Source organism: Giraffa tippelskirchi, chromosome 3 (genome assembly GCF_054371585.1).
Source record: "Giraffa tippelskirchi isolate mGirTip1 chromosome 3, T2T-mGirTip1v1.2.pri, whole genome shotgun sequence".
In the NCBI taxonomy this organism is placed as follows: Eukaryota; Metazoa; Chordata; class Mammalia; order Artiodactyla; family Giraffidae; genus Giraffa; species Giraffa tippelskirchi.
In genome coordinates this window covers 53,339,907-53,347,770 of record NC_137277.1, presented here as the reverse complement: position 1 = coordinate 53,347,770, position 7,864 = coordinate 53,339,907, and the positions used below count along the sequence as shown (strand labels likewise).

The window sequence follows — 7,864 nt, the reverse complement described above, 5'->3', positions numbered from 1 at the left end:
GTGGCCCTGGGTCATTGTTGCTACCTGTGGGCTTTCTCTAGTTGCAGTGAGTTGCAACAGCTCTCTCCTTGTGGTGCATGGGCTTCTCACTGTGGTGGCTTCTCTTGTTGAGGAGTGCAGTCTTCAATAGTTGTGGTGCATGGGCTTAGCTGCTCCACGGCATGTGGGATCTTCCTGGAGCAGGGTTCAAACTCATGTCCCCTCCACTGGCAGGTGGATTCTTAATCACCAGGGAAGTCCTTGGATGATCATTTTGGATAAGAGAGAAACACAGTCTTCTTCCTCTCCCTTTCGCATGCTGGTTCTCTCTCCCTCTCTGAGACAGACCCTATGGTATCCAGCATTCCACTGTTGACTCTGAAGGGTCATGACAGTTATTGGATGTTTAGGATCACAGTTTCTGGGTCTTTATATTCAGAATTGATTAGAGACATAAAGTCAAAATTTTTTTAAAAATTATTTTTTTTTTGGCCTCGCTATGGGTCTTGCAGGATCTGTTCCCTGACCAGGTTTTGAACCCAGGCAGTGGCATTGAAAGCACCAAGTCCTAATCACTGGATCACCAGGGAACTCCCCAAACAGAACAATGTTTCTACATATCAGGTATCTCAACAGATTGACAGACTTTGAGCTACTGACACAGGTCTCAGGAATATAAAGTTCTGGTCCTCAAGCCTGCCAGACCCCTAGCAGTGGGGACCCAAGGGACTGTTTAGCCTTCTCTTACTCCTAAGTCCCGGGTCCTTCTCTCACTTCTGGCCCCTGCTGTCTGCCTGTGCCCCAGACTCAGGGAGGAGCTGCACTGGAGTGAGACACCACGCTCCGCCCTGGTGCCTACTTCCGTGGTTGAAGTGACGCCCTCAAGAAGAAATGAGATGTACAAACTCCTGCTCCACTTCCAAAAGGCAAGGTTCTGTATGACATAAAAGGAGAACGATGGGTACTGAGCAAGATAACTGGCTCTGGAGAATTTGGTTTGATACATTTAACTTTCCCTATAAAGAAACTGGGCTTCCCAGGTGGCTCAGTGTGTAAAGAATCCACCTGCAATGCAGGAGACACAGGAGACATCAATTTGATCCCTGGGTGGGGAAGATCCCTTGAAGGAGGGCATGGCAACCCACTCCAGTATACTTGCCTGGAAAATCCCATGGATAGAGGAGCCTGGCGGGCTACGGTCCATAAGGTCTCAAAGAGTCAGACACAACTGAAGTGACTGAGCATGTGTGCACAAGTAAACCAGATAAAGACAGGATATACATAATAAAAGCAGAATATCAAGAAAATGGCTATTATCAGAATTTAAATTTTTTCAAAGAGCTCCCCCAAAATACTATCAAAAGATGGATAGAACCCGAACTACATGCTTATTTAGGAATTCCTCTGTTTTACAGATCTGGTATTACTGAATTCAAGGGAAGAAGTTCCATATTTATGGTAATGGAAAAACTGTGCTGTGTGCTTAGTCACTCAGTCGTGGCCGACTCTTTACAACTCTGTGGACTGTAGCCCACCAGGCTGCTCCATTCATAGGATTCTCCAGGCAAGAATACTAGAGTGGGTAGCCATGCCCTCCTCCAGGCGAAGTGGACTCATAGCAGATCTCAGACTAAGATGGTACTTTAAAAAAGGCAACTGTCTTGCAGCTAAGTATCCAAATGTTGGATGTACTGCAAAATATACATGAAAATGAATATGCTCATGGTGATACAAAAGCAGTGAATCTACTTTTGGGTTACAGAAATCCAGACAGGGCTTATCTTACAGATTATGGCTTTTCCTACAGATATTGTCCCACTGAGAACCACAAACAGTACTTGGAAAATTCTAATAAAGGCCATAATGAGACTTAAGAGTTTATTGGCTTGGATGCTCAAGCCAGGTGAAATAGCCTAGTACTTGGCATATACTCATAACTCACCATATGATGAATATGAGGAAGAGCCAAACTATCAGTGCTCAAGAAAATTCTGAACCCAAGTGGAATGAATACCTTTAAGGTACTGGAATTTTCCACTAGAGGAGAGGGTGTAACTGCATACTCCCAACAGTCAAAAAATTGATTCATGAAAGGCTGCCCAAAGCAAGTTAATCAGATGCAAAATAGGTTAATGGAAAAAAGTCTACAGTGAGAGAAGTGCTGAGTCCTCTACAACAGGGAGAAAAGAGCAAAAGAGGAGAAGCTGATTGGACTGCTTAACAATGAAACAGCTCAGGAAAGACAAAAATATGGTGAGTCTCAAGAACTGTTGAAGTAAAAAGTTCTCCACAAAAATCCAGCTGTATACAATTCCCAAACTCATTTTATGAACCCTATCAAGATCTTACCAGTCCAGATGTATTCAATCAGTCAAGTTCTCCATTTTGATACAGATACACTTTTTTTAAACTTTTTGTGTTGGGGTATAGCTGGTGAACAATGTTGTGATAGTTTCAGGTGGACACCAAAGGGATTTAGCCACACATGTGCACGTATCCATTCTCCCCCAAACTCCCCTCCCTTCCAGGCTGCCACATAACATTGAGCAGAGTTCCATGGGTACACATACACTTCTGCAACTGGTGTGGAAGTCACAGAATTAGAAATTTCTAAAGAATTTTGGCTTACAATTTCCCAGTTTACTCTTAATGAAGAGACAAAGGCAGATGTGAATTATTATTGCTTCTTAATTCTTTTTCTTTTGATATTACTGTCTTTCTTTGTATTTTCTCTGTAGATACCAAATAAAATACTTTTGAAGTGAACTGAAAGTCGCTCAGTCATGTCCGACTCTTCTCGACCCCATGGACTATACAGTCCATGGAATTCTCCAGGCCAGGATACTGGAGTGGGTACCCTTTCCCTTCTCCAGGGGATCTTCCCAACCCTGGGATCCTACCCAAGTCTCCTGCATTGCAGGCAGATTCTTTACCAGCTGGAGCCACAAGGGAAGCCCAAGAAAACTGGAGTGGGTAGCCTATCCCTTCTCCAGGGGATCTTCCCAATCCAGGAATTGAACCAGGGTCTCCTGCATTGCAGGTAGACTCCCTACCAACTGAGCTATCAGGGAAGCCCCAAAATAAGTTTTATATATATATAAAACACTTGGTTAGCCCTTGAATATCTTATTTTATAGAAAAGGATAGAAGTGTAAGGGTATTTACAAGTCAGCTATCTTGAGGCCACTAAGGGTAAACCAGATTGAAGTGAAGATAGCTTATTGATTATGCTTATTTGATATCTTGTCATATCATAAAATTGAGACTGGTTGACTTGAACAAAGCTTTCTCATGAAATTTTATTTTAAGTATGATGGTTTACTTGTTTGTCTAGGGAGATTATACTTCTCTTTGCACATTTAGAATTTGAATTTCCCTATCAACATGTAACATTGTGTGCTAGCACTTTTCTGATCTTACCAAAATCAGCTTGGTTGTTTGAACAATTTTTTGCATTTTCTTAATGTTGGAGAAATAAACATTTTCCTTTCAGTGTTCAATTTAGGTACAAGTGAAGATAAAGAGTGATTTTAGCAAAAATGTTGCATGATACAACACAGAATCTTGACACTTTCCTCATCACAAAATGTTTACTTCTATTAGCCTGAGACACGGGATGGGTTCTTTGAGGGTGACCCCCACTTTTCTTGCTCTCCCTACTGGCAGTATCAAGATAAAAGGTGATGACAGGTATAAAAGCTATAGTATACTCTTTTATTTTGAATGAAGACATGTAGTGAGCTCAGGGATGGCCACTTGGTTAACTGGTTCTGGGACAGCCAGTCTCTGAGATGGTTCCAGGGATCCTCACCTCCCGGCACTCATGCTTTTTTACAGCAACCCCCCTCCCCATTTTGAATCAGGGCTTTCCCTGTGTGACCTGTAGAATATAACAGAAATGATGATAAGTGGTTACTAAGACTAGATCATAATGACATTGTAACTTTTGCATTGGTATCTTGGATTTTCCCCATTCTATGGGTTGCCTCTTTACTCTGTAGATAGTGAAATTTTACATTTTCATTAAGTCCAACATGGCTATTTTTTCTTTTGTTGCCAGTGCCTTTGGTGTCATTACCAAAAGATCATCACCAAATCCAATGTCATAAAGCTTTTATCCTGTATTTTTATCTAAGAGTTTTGTTTTCAGTTTTACATTTAGGTCCTTGATCCATTTTATGTTGAGTTTTGTACATGGTGGGACTTCCTTGGTAGTCCAGTGGTTAAGGAATCCACCTGCTAGTGTACGGGACACAGGTTCTGTCCCTGGTCTAGGAAAAGTACACAGGCCACGAGGCAACTAAGCCCATGCGCCACAACTGCTAAACCCTGCACGCCTAGAGCCCGTGTTCCACAACGAGAAACCCCACTCGCCGCAACCAGAGAAAGCCTGCACACAGCAGTGAAGACCCAGCACAACCAAAAATGAAAATAAATAAATAAAACTATAAGAAAAATTTGTATATGGTGTTAGATAAGGGTCCAATTTCATTCTTTTCTAGTTTTCTCAGCATCATTTGTTGAAAAGATTATCCTTCCCCCATGGTCCTGGCCCCCTTGTCAACAATTATTTGACCATACATAGGAGGGTTCATTAATGGGCTCTCTATTCTCTTCCATTGATCTGTATGTCGGTTCTGATTACTGTAACTTTGTAAGTTTTGAAATCAGGAAGTATGAGTATTCTAGTTTTGTTCTCTGGCAAGATTGTTTGGACTACTCGGGGTCCACTAGAATTTCACATGAATTATAGGACTGAGATTTTGACAGGGGTTGCATTTAATCTGTAGATCCTTTGGACAGTATTATTTTAACAATATTATTCTTCCCTTACATGAACATGGTATGTATTTCAATTTATTTGTCTTCTTTAATTTCTTTCAGCCATGTTTTATAGTACATAGGTTTCATAGTACAAGCGTTTTACCTTCTAGGTCAAGCTAATTCCCAAGTATTTTATTCTTTTTGATGCTGTTATAAATGGAATTGTTTTTATAATTTCCCTTTTAGATGGTTCATTGTTCATGTATGGAAATACAATTTATTTTTGTATGTTGCCTTTTCATCCTGCTACTTAGCTGAATTCATTGATTAGTTCTAACAGATTTTGTGGACTCTTTAGGGTTTTCCACATACAAGCTCATGTCATCTTCAGAGAGAATTTTAATCCTTCCTTTCCAGTTTGGATGCCCTTTATTTTTCTTGCCCAATTGCTCTGGCTAGAACTTTCAAAATTATGAACAGAAGTGGCAAAAGCAAGAATCCTTCCCTTGTTCCTGATCTTTGAGGAAAAGCTTCCAGTCCTTCCATACTATTGAGGATGATGCTAGTCATGGGATTTTCATATATGGCTTTTACTATATTGAGGTAGTTTCCTTCTATTCCTAGTTTATTGACTGTTGAATTTTGTCAAATGTTTTTTCTGTATCAATTGAGATAGTCATGTGGCTTTTTCCTTCATCATACTGATATGGCATATTACATTTTTATTTTTGGCTGTGCTGGGTCTTCACTGCTGCGTGCAGGCTTTCTCTAGTTGTGGTGAGCTGGGGCTACTCTCCAGTTGCAGTGTGAGGGCTTCTCATTGTAGTGGCTTCTCTTGTTGTGGAGAACGGGCTCTAGGGTGTGTGGGCTTCAGTAGTTGTGGTGCCTGAGATCAGCAGTTGCAGCTCAACGGCTCCAGAGCACAGGCTCAGTTGCCCCATGGTATGTGGGAGCTTCCCAGACCAGGGATCAAACCGGTGTCCCTTTCGTTGCAAGCCAGATTCTTAAACCACCAGGGAAGCTCTACATTGATTTTTATACATTGAAACATCCTTGCATTCCAGGAATAAATCCTAGTTGGTAATGGTGTATAATATTTTCAATATGCTAAATTCTATCTGCTAGTATTTTGTTGAGAATTTTTCCACCAATGTGCATAAAGGATATTGGTTTCTATTTTCTTGTAATGTCTTTGTCTGGCTTTGGTATCAGGGTAAAGCTGGCCTCAGAATGAGTTAGGAAGTGCCTCCTACTCTTCAGTTTTTTGGAAAAGTTTGAGAAGGATTGATATTAGTTCTTCTTTAAATTTTTGGTAGAGGACTTTCCTGGTGGTTCAGTGGTTCAGACTCTGCACTCCCAATGCAGGGGGCATGGCTTCAATCCCTGGTAGAGGAACTAAGGATCCCACATGCCACATGGTGTGGCCCAAAAAAAAAATTTGGTAGAATTCACCAGTGAAACCATTAGGTCCAGGACTTTTCTTTGTTGGGAGATTTTTGAATATTGATTCAATCTCCGTAAATTTTAAGTCTATTCAGACTTTCTATTTCTTTTTGATTTAATCTTGCTAGGTTTTATGTTACAAGGAATATGTCCATTCATCTAGGTTATCCAGTTTGTTGCATATAATTGTTCATAGTATTCTCTTATAATCCTTTTCCTTTCTGTAAAATCAGTAGCAATTGAGACTCTCAGCAGCTTGAGACTTTTTTTCCTTAGTCCACCTAGCTAAAGATTTGTCAATTTTATTGCTCTTTTTGATGAACCAACTTTTTGTTTCAATGGTTTTCTCTGTTGTTTTTCTATTCTCTATATCACTTATCTCTGCTCTAGTCTTTATTGTTTCCTTTCTTCTGCTAGTTCTGGGTTTAGTTTGTTCTTCTTTTTCTAGTTCCTTAAGTTATAAAGTTAACATATTTAACTTGAGATTGTTCTTATTTTTTAATGTAAACATTTATAGCTATAATTTTCCTACTGTTAGCAGTTTTTTTCTGTGTTTCGTAAGTTTTGGTGTGTTATGTTTTAATTCATCTTATAGTATTTTCTAATTTCTTGTGATTTCTTATTTGATCCATTGGTTATTTAAATGTATTATTTAATTTCCACAAGTTTGTGAGTTTTCCAGTTTCCCTTTAGTTACTGATTTCTAACTTCATCCCAATGCAGTTAAAGAAGATACTTCATCTATTCATCTTTTAATATCTATTTTTAAAGGGAGTTCCCTGGTGTTCCAGCTGTTAAGAATCTGCCCTACAATGCAAGGGACATGGGTTTAATCCCTGGTCAGAGAACTAAGATCCCATGTACCACAGGGCAACTAAGCCTACACACCACAACTAGAAAGCCTGCATGCTCCAGTTTCCTATCTCTTTACTGATATTTCCTTTTGTTCACACAACATTTTCATGACTTTCTCTACACTTTAGTTCTTTGAGCTTCTTCAAAAGTCATTTGATGTATTTTTCAAAAGTCATTTTAAAGTCTCTGTCTAGTATACCTGCCATCAGGTACTTTTCAGGCACAGTCTCTGTTAATTTCTTTCTTTCCTTTGAATAGGTCATACTTTCTTTTTTCTTTTTTTGGCGTGCTTTGTGATGTTTTTTTTTACTGGACATTTGAACCTAATAATTTTATAACACTGGAAATCGCTTTTAACCAGGGTCTATAATCCCCCTAATCAATCTCCAGCCTTCTATCACCCTCCCCACAACTTACTTTGCTCAACCACACTGACCTTTTGCTGCTCTACCATAATGCTTCCTGTAGGGGAGCATTTGCTTTTCTTTGCAGTTGCTTTTCTCTTTGCTGGAATGTTCATCCCTCAGTGTCACAAAAACTGGCTTCTTCTCTTCATTCTAGTTGAAGTTCAAAGGTCACTTCTTCAGAGCAGCCTTCCCTTGAATATCCTGTCTAATGTTGTGTCCCCTTGTGCAATCATTATCACTCTATCTATTTTCTTCATAGCACTTATCACTATTAAAAGTATCTATTTACTCATTTAATGACTGTAGGCTCAAGGAGAGCGGGATTTCTGCTTTGTTCACTATTTCTCCAGCACCTAGAATGGTACCTGGCACAGAGGAGCCATTCAAAAATTATTTGTTGAATGTAGGACTGGATG

At 39.8% G+C, this 7,864-nt stretch overlaps 1 pseudogene; it reads left to right on the top strand.

The window, feature by feature from the left end:
- The first annotated feature begins 586 nt into the window (after nt 1-586).
- On the top strand, nt 587-1,886 carry LOC145540418 (serine/threonine-protein kinase VRK2-like; annotated as a pseudogene).
- The last annotated feature ends 5,978 nt before the right edge of the window (nt 1,887-7,864 follow it).